Source organism: Schistocerca cancellata, chromosome 8 (assembly GCF_023864275.1).
Source record: "Schistocerca cancellata isolate TAMUIC-IGC-003103 chromosome 8, iqSchCanc2.1, whole genome shotgun sequence".
In the NCBI taxonomy this organism is placed as follows: domain Eukaryota; kingdom Metazoa; phylum Arthropoda; class Insecta; order Orthoptera; family Acrididae; genus Schistocerca; species Schistocerca cancellata.
Window position 1 is genome coordinate 578,400,428 of NC_064633.1, and position 14,887 is coordinate 578,415,314.

At 42.6% G+C, this 14,887-nt stretch overlaps 1 protein-coding gene across 9 annotated transcripts in view; it reads right to left on the minus strand.

The window, feature by feature from the left end:
* The window catches only part of LOC126095132 (AT-rich interactive domain-containing protein 2), a 313,112-nt gene that overhangs the window by 238,106 nt on the left and 60,119 nt on the right, over positions 1-14,887 (minus strand). The gene's annotated exons all lie outside the window — the stretch shown is intronic.

Below are 14,887 nucleotides of genomic sequence, written 5' to 3' on the forward strand. Positions count from 1 at the left end.
CTGAAGCCTTACTTCCCCATCTGTGAATTGTATGAATGGAGTCTGCATTCTAATGATAGTCCTTACCATTGTCATGGTTACTGGCCGCCGACATTTCGCTAAAATAGTGGCAGTTTTATTTCATCAAAATTTGTTTTTAATGTGGTATCTTCACCGGATCCAAGAAATTTGTCTTTGTTTCGACCATCACTATACAAAAAACTTCCTTTGTTCACTGAAATCGAACTGTTTATTTGATATTAAAATTTATTACTGATGACACGCATTGATTTCTGCCAATGGATGGGTACCTAAATAAACAAAGGAATAAAAATGGCCCGCAGTGTTCTCCTTAAATTAAATAAGCCTTCAATTCGTCTGAAATGTGACAATCAAAGTATATTACCAATCTGGACATGTAACAAGAAAACTATTCGAAATTTGAGGCTTTCTCAATAAACAATTCAGAAGGGAATTACAAATTACAAGGACAGTAAAAAAAGAAAAAGAAATCAAGAAATTGTCTAAGTGGAAGATTTCCAATAATGAAACTGTTTTTGGTAAGACATGAAAGCAAGCGATTGAAAGGTACCTCGTCAGTGGAAATTCTGTGCTGGATTCCAAGAAGTAAGAAATGTCGGAGACGACGGTCTGATGATAGGCGGACAGATGAATCAGAAAACATGCAGGAGCAACACGCATATTTAAAGTCCCGGAGAAACCCTTTATACAGAATTAATGTAAAACTCTGGGTAATGCTGCTGCTGATCTATTAAATTGGATGAGTCGATACCTGAGATTATGATAGAAAAATAATTTGGTGGTCATTAAACAATATACGAGCTTATTTGCTCATAGGGTCCCCCACAGCCCAATGCTCGAAACTAAAAATGTTGGAGCTGGAATTAACAGGAGTGTCGATAATCCCTGCTCCAGTTTTCTTCGCTAGTATAGAGTGTAAGTGTCGAAACTTTGAATGGTGAAACACTTGCGAGGTTCGCATTGTAGAACCGGAAATACAAAATCTATCACCGTTTTGGCCAAAGTAGTGAAGGAAGTGACTGGATTGGCCGAGCGGTTCTAGGCGCTACAGTCTGGAGCTGCGCGACCGCTGCGGTCGCAGGTTCGAATCCTGCCTCGGGCATGGATGTGTGTGATATCCTTAGGTTGGTTAGGTTTAAGTAGTTCTAAGTTCTAGGGGACTGATGACCTCAGAAGTTAAGTCCCATAGTGCTTAAGGCCATTAAGGACACCACACACATCCATGTCCAAGGCGGGATTCGAACCTGCGACCGTAGTGGTCGCTCGGTTCCAGACAGTAGCGCCTAGAACCCCTCGGCCACACCGGCCGGCAAATGTGGAAACAACACATAACTAAAATGCTTTATTTTCACAGTAACAATTGTTAAAGTAAATTGCAATAAGTAACAGGTAAAGTAATAATTGTAATAAGTAACACAAATTTATATTGGAACCGATAAATATCAGTTTCACTGAGTTTGCGAACTATGTACGGCGATTGAAAATATTCTCTTTTATCTATAGTTATTTTCTTACTATTTTCGCTACAGTTGGAACTCTATGACGAAAAGAAAACTATAACCTTCTAAATGACTGGTAGACAAGCGTCTGAAAAGGAACTGGAATTCTGTAAAGAATATGCATCTTTTTCTCTTTAATTCATAGAATAAATACAGTAACGCAGTGTGCCATCCAAGACTAACGCATTGCCAAATGCACGTAGCTTTCTTTTTCGGCAATTGTAAATTGAAAATCGTACAAAATAGCCACACTGTTCAGTAATCAGTCTACGCTGGTATCAAAGTTCCGTCATGAATGTCTCATAAAAGGTAAGAGCAACACTTTACTTTTAGTCGCAATTACCTTCGACGCTGTAATCGTTTATCGCAGCTGCAACATAAACATAAGCTCAGGCGAGCTGTTGCCAAGTTGGTAGCGCCAACTGATCGGCCAACTCGCGCGCCGCCAATCCAACAATGACAAGAAGGACGGTACTGTCATCTAGCCTTACTGCTCAGAATAGTAATTTACAAGGCACTGTTCCAGCTCGTGCTAGCTGGTGACCAATACTTCCAGTCACCGGGAAGCTTTCTAAATTGGTTTCCGACACTGGTTCCCCCAGAAGCTGCAGCCGTGTCACCATGTGGAGCGCCTCAGCGCGGCGCGCCGGCTCCGCAGCGCGCGGGCGCGGTGTAAGGTTACTCGGCCGTCACTGTTGCCAAGTCTGGGCGGCAGCGGCGGCGGCGGCGGCGGCGGCGGCGGCGGCTGCTGCTGCTGGCTGGCTGCGCGCGGCGGGAAAGCGCCCAGCTCACTCAACGCAGCGCAGCCAACACTACTCCGCATCACTACATCAAGCGGCAGACGCGTGCCACTCGGCGCTACCGTGTAATACACTTGAAACCCGACGCGCACCTGACATCGGGTGCAACTGTTCGCTGCCCATTACAACTGCTATTTCTGGGCCCTCTTGGTAGCCCCAAATAGCAGCCCGCCGTGTTTGTCGAAAAAATTATGGGAACTTAGGTCCACCTATTATGAAAGTTGTTTTGAACACTCAAAACATGTTTCAGCATCTTTCTGTCGTATTAGAGTGTAAATTGATTGAGTTTGAAGTAATAACTAGTGTTATGAAATTAGGTCTAAAAACATGTCTGTAGTGATTATTTTACCCATTTTCTAGAATGCTGGGTTTCGTTGGACATACTTTACATTATTGTAGATATAAGGGAATGACGTTATTTTGAGTTTGTTTGCCGAGTTCACAAATCACTTTCTCTGTAAACGTACTTCTGTTTAGCGCAGACAGCAAGCTAGACAATAATGGAAAAGAACAACCTACAGATCCAAACATTCGATAAAATACGGTGAGGAATCACAGAAACATAAAAAAATTTTAGGTCTAGTTCCATAACAAAAATAGTATGCATTTTACAGAATTGTGTTAGAGTAACCACTGATGATAGCACAAAGGGGTGGTAAAACATGTTTGAAAATTTCAAATAACAAGGTGTTTGCATAATAGGCGGACCTAAATTTCCATAATATTGCAGTTCAATTGCAATGTCTCTACATTTCATTATGAAAAGAAGTTTTCAATACACGACACATTTTCACTGCAATGTATGGTGTCAGTAATGTCATTTCTGAGTAATATTTTCTGTACAGAAAAAAACGGTAGACCACATTGCTTTTCATCAAAATGCGTACATGTTTGAACGACAATACCTAATTTCTGGGCCTGTTTAGACAAAACTTCATTTGTTAAACCTAAAATCGTTTCGCTGATAATGTAGCCATTGCTATTTCGCTTTTACTTTAAAAGCACCGGAGTTCCACTACCTGCACGAATTCCACGATATTATCCACTCACATTTCTTTCCCCCTAAATATCACATCGCTGTTAAACGTTGTTTCCACGTAGAACATATCATTTTCAACACGAGCACCTGTTGTTATAGTACACTGCTTTGAAGATAACTTTTTATGTTACTAAACTACAAGCTTTCGCTTTCGCGGAGTTATTTGATGACTTTTGAAAATTTTATCACGCTTAAAAATATGGCTACTCGACCACTGTGAATGGATCACTATAAGTATGACGATCAAATATTCCCATGCCTAAGTGATCATTTTGTTTTGTTTACTCTGGTCGAGTTTCCTTTCCTCTAAACGTTACCGTACACACTGTTTCACAGAAATTCACATTTAATTATGTACCCTGACATGGTCTATCGTTACATCATCTTATTTATTTCACGATTTATAATTTATGAATCGTTAACTTTGAATACTGACGAGATTATGGTGATTTGATTACAACGGCGAATGATCGGAGTGTGCTTCAGAATATGTAGATCTGTTTCACCATTTGCTGAGTAGTGGTTCTCAGTTATTAAAAATTCTGCAAAAATAGAGTAAGAGCTGTTTCTTCAATGACGGCAATGTGTATAATTTGCTTCTACTCTATATTGTTATTTGCTCTGTCGAGCATTGTGTTGTAATGAGTGTACAAAACTCTGTCAAACATTTTGTTTTCTGTGATTGTGGGTTAAACTCTTGGGTTTTCTTTCATTCTTATTTTGTGGTGAGTTTGTTTATGGTGTTTTTGTATTAATTCTCCCTACAGTAAAGAAGCAGTAACATCAGAATGAATGCCGGCGAGCTCGGTGACTTCCAACGTAGACTAGTCATTGGATGTCATGGGAGTGACAAATCAACCAGGGACTCTTCAGCCCTTCTAAAGCTGCCCGAGTCGACTGTTAGCGATGTGAATGTGAAGTGGCAACGCGAAGGAACGATCACAGCTGAACGAAGACCAGGGAGACATCATGTACTGAAGACGGACAGGAACCATCGAGCATTACGAAGAGTAGTTGTAATAAATTGCATGAAATCAGCGGATCACTCATGAGTTCCAAAGTGTTACATCAGTCCAGATAGCACAACGATTGTGTGTAGGGAGTTAAAAGAAATGGGATGCAAAAAGAGCGACGCTGCTGGAGAGTGGATGAGTGGAAAGGAGTTGTGAATCACGCCTGCAGAACGTTACCTGCCATCACGTGTAACGCCAACAGCGAAGTACAGAAGAGCGAGGTGGCGCAGTGGTTCGACACTGGACTCGCATTCGGGAGGACGACGGTTCAATCCCGCGTCCGGCCATCCTGATTTAGGTTTTCCGTGATTTCCCTAAATCGCTCCAGGCAAATGCCGGGATGGTTCCTTTCAAAGGGCACGGCCGACTTCTTTCCCTGTCCTTCCCTAATCCGATGAGACCGATGACCTCGCTGTCTGGTCTTCCCCAAAACAACCAACCAACCGAAGTACAGAAGAGGTGACGTTACGGTAAGGGGATGGTTTTCGTTGTTGGGTGTGGTACCCAACTGCGCTTAAGCAAACGCTTTATAAGGAAGATTACAAACACATTTTATAGTACTGTGTACTGCATACAGTAGATGAACAGTTTGGAGACGATGATTAATTGTATCAGCATGACAATACATCTTGTCATAAAGCAACATCTGTGAGGCAATAGTTTGTGGACAACAATATCCCTGAAGTGGAGTGGCCTCTTCAAAGTACAGGCCTGAACCCAATGGAACACCTGTGGGACATGATGGAACATCGACTTCGCTCCAGGCCCAGCATCCAACATCCAACATCACTACCGCTCTGGTTTCGGGTCTCGAGGAAGAATAGGCTGCGATTTCTTCGAAGACATTCAGACACCCCACTGAAAGTGTGTCTGGCAGATTCCAAGCCGTCATAAAGGTGAAGGGCGGACACATCCCGTATTAATGTTCACTAATTGGTGTACGGATACTTTTGATGGGTTAGTCTATTTAAACAACACTTAAATAGTGAAACACTGAAAGAATTATTAATTTTCGATGAGAAAATAAACAGTAACTATAGCAATTTTTGGCCCGATACAAGAGCAAGGAATCTCGAAGAAGAGACCATTTTCGATGAGAAAATAAAAAGTAACTATAGTAATTTTTGGCCCGATACAAAAGCAAGGAATCTCGAAGAAGAGACCAACACAGAATTATATAAATACACAGACAGGATTACGGATACAATAAGGAAAAGAAGAATGCAGTTCTACAGACATATCCACAGGATGAATGAAAACAGAATTTCAAAGCGAATTCTTAAAGTCATCAACTCAGGCAGGGGAAAAACAAAATGGATAAAAGAAGTTGAAGAGGACCTCAGACAAGCACACATAACAGTAAACGATGCAGAAAATAGAACTGAATTCAGGAACATCATCAAAAAACATAAATTTGACACCACAACACAGAAGAGACCAGGATGCAAATGGACAGCGGAGCGAAAGAAACAACACAGTGAACACATGAAGAAAATTTGGGTCCAGAAAAAACATAAACAATCATCATAAAGGAATTCAAGTTCAAACGCTCTCTTAAATGGGAATAATCGAAAATAATAATAATATCTGAGTATACTATAAATCAGGAACAAAATAAATAACAATGCAAACAGTACACAAAAATTAGTGCTACGGGGTTTATACAAGACAAATTCTGAAGGAGGACGTCACCACATTTCTCAGTCTTCCAGTCCACATAACAAGAGTATAATGACCTGCTGTACTGGGGACAAAGCACTGTCGTAAATCCATTTATACATACATACGAAAAACGTAAAAGTTATTACTCAGACACACAAATTCCGCTCGGGTTCCCGGGTTCGATTCCCGGCGGGGTCAGGGATTTTCTCTACCTCGTGATGGCTGGGTGTTGTGTGATGTCCTTAGGTTAGTTAGGTTTAAGTAGTTCTAAGTTCTAGGAGACTGATGACCATAGATGTTAAGTCCCATAGTGCTCAGAGCCATTTGAACCATTTTTGAACACAAATTCCGGCAACATATTAACACCACCAATCGACAAAAAGAAAATGTATCTGATAACAGATTCGCAGTAGCGTTTCACATTTGCGTCAGTTCGGCACTACTGTTCATAGTGTGATTGTATAGACGGAACTAAAACTGAAAACCCTTAATGCCTCACTGTTGACCCTGCTCCTACGTTCCTTCATACGGTAATAATTATTTGGGATCTTTTTCTATCAAACGAACAGAAACAGACAAGAGCATCTGCAGGATTATCTTTTCGGTTTCTTTCTTAACCAGCTACATGGTGAAATACTGATAAAATGCGACAATTTTTAACACGCTCAAAAATCTGACAAATATTACTCTCTTCGCCCCTATTCGTTTCCTTCCTCCCTCTCCGCCGTAAGCACAATGCTTTCCAATACACTTGCCAATGTATACAATCAGCGAATACAATCAGCAAGAACATGAAGTTGAATAATATGCATGCACTTCTTTAGTTGCATAGCTCGCAAAACACTGTATCAACTGGAGCACGACAAAGAAATGGCTGTTGTGCTCGCACATCATCATTCACGTAGACAACTATGAAAGATGCAGAACCAACAGACTTTATAATCGCCGGCCGTCGCAACTAGGCGCACGTTGCCTTCAACTTAGAAGCGGCCTCGCGCTCGCGGGGGCCAAGCTGTGACAGCACAGTTACGTAACCTTTGTGGATGACGTCACGACGCCGCCTCCGCGGCCAGCGTGACCTTGCGTGAAGCGACCTAAGTATTTCAGATGCTCTCTCACGGGCTCGATGCCAAGGAAGAGTACTTCCGCCGCCAATACGCTGTCGTATCTCCCCTGCAACTCCCTTCCAAACAAGCCACGCTTGTTATCTGTCCCCCGCCGCTCCGTATCCGTTACCTTATCGCTCACTTGCTAACGAACACCACAAAGATGCGGTACAGTGGTCTCCAAATAACTGTTTTAAAACTTTTACTGCTCAAATACTTTAAATATCTTTTCTTAAAGATCAAACAATTTCTTAGTAAAAAACAACCAACCCCCCCCCCCCCCCACACACACACAGAGAGAGAGAAAGAGAGAGAGAGAGAGAGAGAGAGAGAGAGAGAGAGAGCTGAGAAAAATGAGAAAAACTGTTTCAATTTACAGTAACTTCATACTGACATCTTTATTGGCACTGTTATGTTATATGATGAATTTTTTTTCCCCCAAACGGAGATGGTATCTCTAATGTTATGTTCTGGTAGAGTGATTAATAATTAAAAGCTAGAAACCCATGTGTTAAAAAAATGATGTGAAAGATACTGAAATTGCACACTTCTTTTTATTCACATTATCTTGATTGCATATAACAAGCGCAGTTCTACATTTCACACTACTAATGCATCATTCTAAAACAATAATCAATATTTGATGGCCCATTCATTCGTAGTCCTAGCAGTCGTTCTTTACAGCCCACTTCAAAATTTCTTGGCAGAAAGAATGATACGAGTTCGCCAAACAGATAACGTTTTGGAATTCTGCCACGTCCTTGATTGCATTGGTCTTAAATGGAACCTGTCCTGATAGATAAGGCTACCTCTTCTGGTGCAGCCAGTGGGATCTCGTTGCAAGTCCACGAGAAAAGTGTGTCTAATCAGTCCATCGACCGTAGCTGAAGCTGTCATACAACTCTTTCCTGTATCATCAAAGACAAAATGTTGAGTTTCTTCATTAATTCTTTTCTTCCTGTTCTACGCCTTCCACCACAACTTCGAGCAGTAACGTCTCCTCTAACAAGAAATTTTTGTAAGAATTACTTGTGTGGCGTCACGCAAAGTAAACAATCTGCCCTGTTTCCTTAGTACCCTTTTTATAATATCGAAAGCTCTAACAAAGGGTAAAAAAAACTGTATCCTCACTGGAAAGCAACGTTGAATTTTGTTGAATCTCCCAGAACCGGTAAGCACAACAGAAATCTGCTGAGAATGGGATTCTTATTCTCAGTTGGGCATTTGTCTGATAAAAGACGAAGATCAGTGCATTCTTGTGGTACTTCTTTATACAATCATTTATGAATAAGCCCATTTCACTTCGACTCTTGTTGCTTTCAATCCTCATGATAGACACATATCGTGCTTCTATGTGTTCATATAGTGTAAGCAATCTGAGAGTAAGTTGCTGTAGATAAAACACAACTAGAAAGACATTTTGCATGCATTCTACACACAAAGAAAGTCTAAATTGTCGGCTTCTGTATTCTCGCTTTGAAGAGCTGTATATAATTTCTGGTCTTTCGCTTATGAAGAAACATGTCACAACATTCCCGTTGTTTAGTTTTTTTTTCAATTACAACATAGCTTCTTAACACTGCTGACAGTATTACACAGAATCCGTAAAAACTAATGACAACCTATAATGCTATGCACGCTTAACAACATGGATAAAAAACAAAAAAACAATGAACAACACTCAGCGATAGCAACGAAACATTTGCCTATCATCAGCACTGGTAATGTCAATCTAGGGGTGCGAGTAAAAAGTATTAAACGATATGCAGCATCGTCAGTGCTGTTATCTAAGTTTTATTTTCAAAGGGGCATGAGTCACGACTCATGTCTCTTTGCTCTGAACAGGACATGAGTCATTCACTGATGCGCCTACTAAAATAACTTTTTTTTTCAGAATCCTGTACAATGGACACTAACTGAAGGACCTTTACCCTCTTTAATGTCAGTTTGTGCATTTACATCTGACGCCATAGCAAACTCAAAATGACCATATTACAGACTGGTGCCCGTTAAAAAAAAAAGCGATTCAATTGCTCTCTTCTGTTTTCAACACCAATTCCCTGCATACCACACCAGCAGCTGCCATTACACACTCATGCCCGAGGGAGGACTCGAACCTCCAATGGGACGAGCCGCGCGAACCGAGACAAGGCGCCCAAGACCGCAAGGCTACCTCACGCGGCACTGTTTTCTGCCTGTGGCCATTTTCACAAGCGACTTACTTTCTATTTAGGATATGTTCGGAGTGGACATTTCTAGTTATATTGTCACACTTTAATGTATTTCAGTTATTTATTACCCAGAATGATGTGATCCACGTGACAATGATTGTATACAATGGAAAATTTTTATCATTGGATTATGCTATGTGAAATATGTGACATGCCTGCTTTGTTTGAATATTAAGTCCGCACCTTTAGTCAATTTGTGCCATAAATTTATTTTATCGTAACATTCAGCTGAGTTCATCTTCAATGGTTATCCGATGTACCAATTTAATTCTCAGCATTCTTCTGTGGCAACTGATTCCAAAAGCTTCTATTCTTTTCTTTTCTAAACTGTTTATCGTCCACGTGTCACTCCAAGCAAATACATCCGGGAACGATTTCCTAACATGTTCGATGTGAAATTTCTCTTCTTCAGGAACCATTTTCTTGCTTCTGCTACTCTCCGTTGTTTATCCTCTACTTTTTGCCCACTACTAGCAAAACTCTTCTGCTACTACCTTTTGTGTCTCATTCCCAAATCTAATTCCCCTCTGCAACACCTAAGTCCATTCGATTACACACCAACACCTTGTGGTTCGCTGTTATTAATGTTTATTTTAAAATCTCTTTTCGAGATATTACCCAGTCACTCAACAGATATTTCGGGTTTTTTACCGTCATTTAAGTTTTCATTTCTCATCCCTGAACTTTAATTCCCGTTTCAAATTTCTCCTTGATATCCTTTACCACTTGCTCAATGGTCAGAATGAATAACATGGTCTTACTCGCTTCTGAGCTACTGCTTCTTCATGTCCTTCGACCCTACGCTTCAGAACAAGTCGTAGATTATCATTCGGGTCCTCTGTTTCATTCGCGCTGTCTTCGGAATAGTAGATTCCAGTCAACACTGTCGAAAGGTCTAAGTCTAGAAATGCAATAAATTTAGTTTTTTCACTGTTTTTACTTTTTTCTTCCTATTCCTACGATAGTTCGTAGGGTCAAGTACTGCCTCGCGTGTTTCTACATGTCTGTGGAATCCAAACTGATGTTCCCCGACGTCGGTTTCTGCTAGTTTTTCCATATGACCCGGCAGCACCTGCCTTCCTAGACGGCCTGGCCAGCCCGGTGTTTTCCCTTTGGAAAGCGACAGTCCCCGGGGCGGCGCGCATGCGCACGGGCCGCCGCCGCCGCTACCGCTGGGAGCGGCGCCGTCGCCGCGCCAGCGCAATCGATAGCCGCCGCCGGCCGCCGCCTGGCCACACCTCGCGCCTCTTGCCGCCTCTGGCTTCTGCCGCCACGGCCTCTCTCCACACCACAGCGCCGCCACGTTTCAATCACTCAATCCGACTTTGTTCCACGGCGCACGGACGACAATTGTCCACTTATATCACAACGCTGGCGATGTGCTCCCAGTGCCATATAAAACTGACCCATTACCGGAAATCTACTGATCCGTTCGGCTAGAGCGTCGAGCATGCGGATTCGTCTGACGCGCGACAGAACGTCGCTATAAGCCCATTTGGAGGCCAAATTATTGTTACTTATCTACTTACGGCCCTGTGTCCATTTACATGAATTGTACGAAGGGCTATACAGCACGAGTTGACAAAGCTACCAAAGACAGTATACACACACTATGGACCAGTGGACCTTGAAAGGAGCGGCGAAAACTCTCTCCAAATGTTGTGTATCATAAAAGCAATACAGTTTACAGAGAACATTAGACGCAGACTCTTTTGCAAGAAATTCACATTCCACATCGTCCGTCCGAAACAGTTTCCCATTTTGCCCAAAGATTCTAAAAACGCACCGCAAGAGTGTTCAAGATACTAATACAATCAACGTAGATGTACAATCAACGTAGATGTCGATGCTTTACTTGTCACCATACTACTGCAATTGGTGAGTCGTTTTACTTCTTCCGAACTCAGACCCGATGTAATCAACCAGTTATAGTACGGCCTACACGTAAACGAGAACTTAAACAGTGCATGTGGCATTGTATACATTCGGTTGGTATATCTAAATAATCAGTAACCAGCTGCATACAAGAAATTTAATTTCTTAACCAATTTCGGGCATCTAGTGCCACCCTTAAGAAGGTTATACCTAGAATAAGATTTTCACTCTGCAGCGGAGTGTGCGCTGATATGAAACTTCCTGGCAGATTATAACTGTGTGCCGGACCGAGACTCGAACTCGGGACCATTGCCTTTCGCGGGCACGTGCTCTACCACCTGAGCTACCCAAGTACGACTCACGCCCCGTCCTCACAGCTTTACTTCTCCCAGTGCCTCGCCTCCTACCTTCCAAATTTGCCCGCGAATCGCAAAGGTCCCGAGTTCGAGTCTCGATCCGGCACACAGTTTTAATCTGCCAGGAAGTTTCAGGTTATACCTATCTTATTACTTGCGAGTGTCGACAATCAGATGTATAGAGCAATATGCGGTGGTCATGTGGTACGAAAATTGTATAAACAAGCCAAACAACAAGCGCAGACGTGCTAGGAAGGCACTATGAATCACATGACCATGGCAATTTGTTGGTTGGTTGATTTGGGGGAGAGGACCACACAGTGAGGTCATTCGTCCCATCGGATTACGGAAGGATGGGGAATGAAGCTGGCCGCACCCTTTCAAAGGAACCATCCCCGTATACGCCTGAAGTGATTTAGGGAAATCACGGAAAACCTAAATCAGGATGGCTGGACGCGGGTTTGAAACGTCGGCCTCCCGAATGCGAGTCCAGTGTGCTAACCACCGCGCCACCTCGCTCGGTAGGGCATTTTGTTAATGCGTCTTATTGTCGACACTCGCCAATAATGCGATAGGTATAACCCTCTGAAGAAAGACACTTAAGAGCCCGAAACCGCTTAAGAAATTAAATTTACTTTATGCAAATTGTTGCTCATTATTTCGATGTATACAACTTTACAGGCCGCGCATGTGGCTGTGCGTTCTAAGGCGCCTTACAACAGTTAGTGCGGCTCCACCCCGTCGGAGGTTCGTATCCTCCCGTGTGTGTGTGTGTGTGTGTGTGTGTGTGTGTGTTGTCCTTAGCGTAAGCTAAATTCAGTAGTGTGTAAGCCTAGGGACCGATGACCTCTGCAGTTTTGTCCCATAGAACTTACCACAAATATCCAAAATATAACAACTACAGTTGTTGAGGATGGATAAAATGTTAAATATTAGGTTAGTACATACGTTAGTAGCGGTTTGGTTTTGCATGTTGGTATTCCGGTTGTTATCGGTTAATTTATCGATTTGTAGTTCCACGGATGCTATTTGAATATTGTGAGTGGAGCTGCGAACGCTAGGAAAGAGAAGTGCCAAGTGGACCAATCGGAAAGTTTCCGAAATAATCTTCTATTTGCGTTCAATAGAGGGATGACAGCAGCGGGGTCAGCCAAAACATTTGCGCCATGTATGGGGATAATGCAGCTGGGCAGAGCATGGCAAGAAAGTTGTTCTCGTTTTAACGAAGATATTGGTGACACTCCACGTTCCGGAAGACTTTCGAGATTTGATGAAGAGCCTTTAAACGGATTAATCCACAATGATCCACGTCAGTGTAATCGACGACTGGCAAATGTGATGAACCGTAATCATTCCACCATCGCGCGACATTTACATGCAATAGGGAAGATTCAAAGATCAGATGTATGAGTACCACATGCTCTAAGCCACAACTGCAAATAGCAGCAGGTGGCCAAATGTGCATCTCTGCTTGCTCGTTATCGCCATTCTAACCCTGTATCGCTCCTGGTGACGAGAAATGGTGTCTTTATGGTAACGTAAGGAAAGGGAAGTAGTGGCTGAGTTCACACAAACCAGCCACTCCCCGTACAAAGAACTGCGCGCATCCACAAAATATAATTTTACGCATCTGGTGAAACAGCGATGTTGTTGTGTACTACGAATTGCTTCTCCAGATACACAGATCATCAACGCTGTTATTTATTATCAACAACTGAGTCATGGTTCAAATGGCTCTGAGCACTATGGGACTTAACATCTGAGGTCATCAGTCCCCCAGAACTTAGAACTACTTAAACCTAACTAACCTAAGAACATCACACACATCCATGCCCGAGGCAGGATTCGAACCTGCAACCGTAGCGGTCGCGCGGCTCCAACTGAGTCATCTTGTAGGCACAATCCAAGAGCAACAACTAGGTAGATTGCATGCAATGATGTTATTCCACGATAATGTCTACACGCATTCTGCTAGACTGACAAAAAACACTATACAACAGTTGAGCAGTGAAGATATTGCACAGTCGCCTTATTCACCTGATCTTGCGACCTCGGATTTTCATTTTTCCGCTCTTTATTGAATAACCTTCAAGGAACTACCTTTCTGGATGAAAATGCGCAACGAACACGGCGCGAAGAGTAGTTCGTTTCAAAACCACGCGATTTCTACAGTCGCGGAATCGAAAAGAGACCCCAGCGTTGGCAGACTGTTGTAAATAGTGAAGGGGAATACTGAATTACTGAATTATACGAAATAAAATCGTCATAACTTCTGAACCGTTTGCGTTAGGACGTTCAAACTGCACGGTTGATCGCGGAGCAGGATGGGAATTAGAATGGTTTGGTTTAGCGACGAAGCCCACTTTCACTTGGGTAGGTTCGTCAATAAACAAAATTGGCGCATTTGGGGTACTGAGAACCCGCATTTCGCAATCGAGAAGTCTCTTTACCCTCAATGGGCGACTGTGTGATGTGCAATGTCTAGTCAAGGTGCGATATTTCTTGATGGCACGGTGACTACTGAACGGTACATTTCGACGGTTTCGGAAGATGATTTCATTCCCGTTATCCAAAGTGACCCTGATTTGGTCAATATGTGGTTCATGCAAGACGGAGCTCGACCTCATTGATGTAGGAGAGTGTCTGATGTCCTAGAGGAGCACTTTCGGGACCGCATCTCGCTCTGGGGTACCCAGAGGCTACCGGCGCATTCTCCGGATCTGAACACATGTGACTCCTTTTTGTGGGGCTATATTAAAGACAAGGTGTACAGCAATAACCCACAAACCATTGCCGAACTGAAAACAGCCATTCAGAAAGTCATCGACAGCATCGATATTCCGACACTTCAACATGTCATAACCAAAATCCGAATATCTGAAGAGACGCTTACATGCCGAATATAGTGTGTGAACGCCGTAGTTTGTACTAATTTACGTTTTTTTTCTTATAGTTCAATAACAGTCACCCTGTATTATTGATTACTGAAGTCTCTGTTACGTGTACCTGCTGTGTTTATTAAAGTTATAGAGAAACTCTACGACCTTGTGCACCACTCTCCTGTGGGTCGTCACGCGCGTTTTCTCTGGGTTTCGGCAGACATTTGCAGTTTAATTTTTGCAGGGTGTAGGTAGTCAGTCCAAACGAGTGCTGTTCATCACGTCTTTCATGCGACGCCCCTGTTGGTGGATATCATCGGTTTGTTTGCCGTTACGAGCAAAATGATTTTTAAAGCTGAACCTTAGGTGCCCATCCGACTGAGCTGTGCGAAATGTGTGCAGTGAG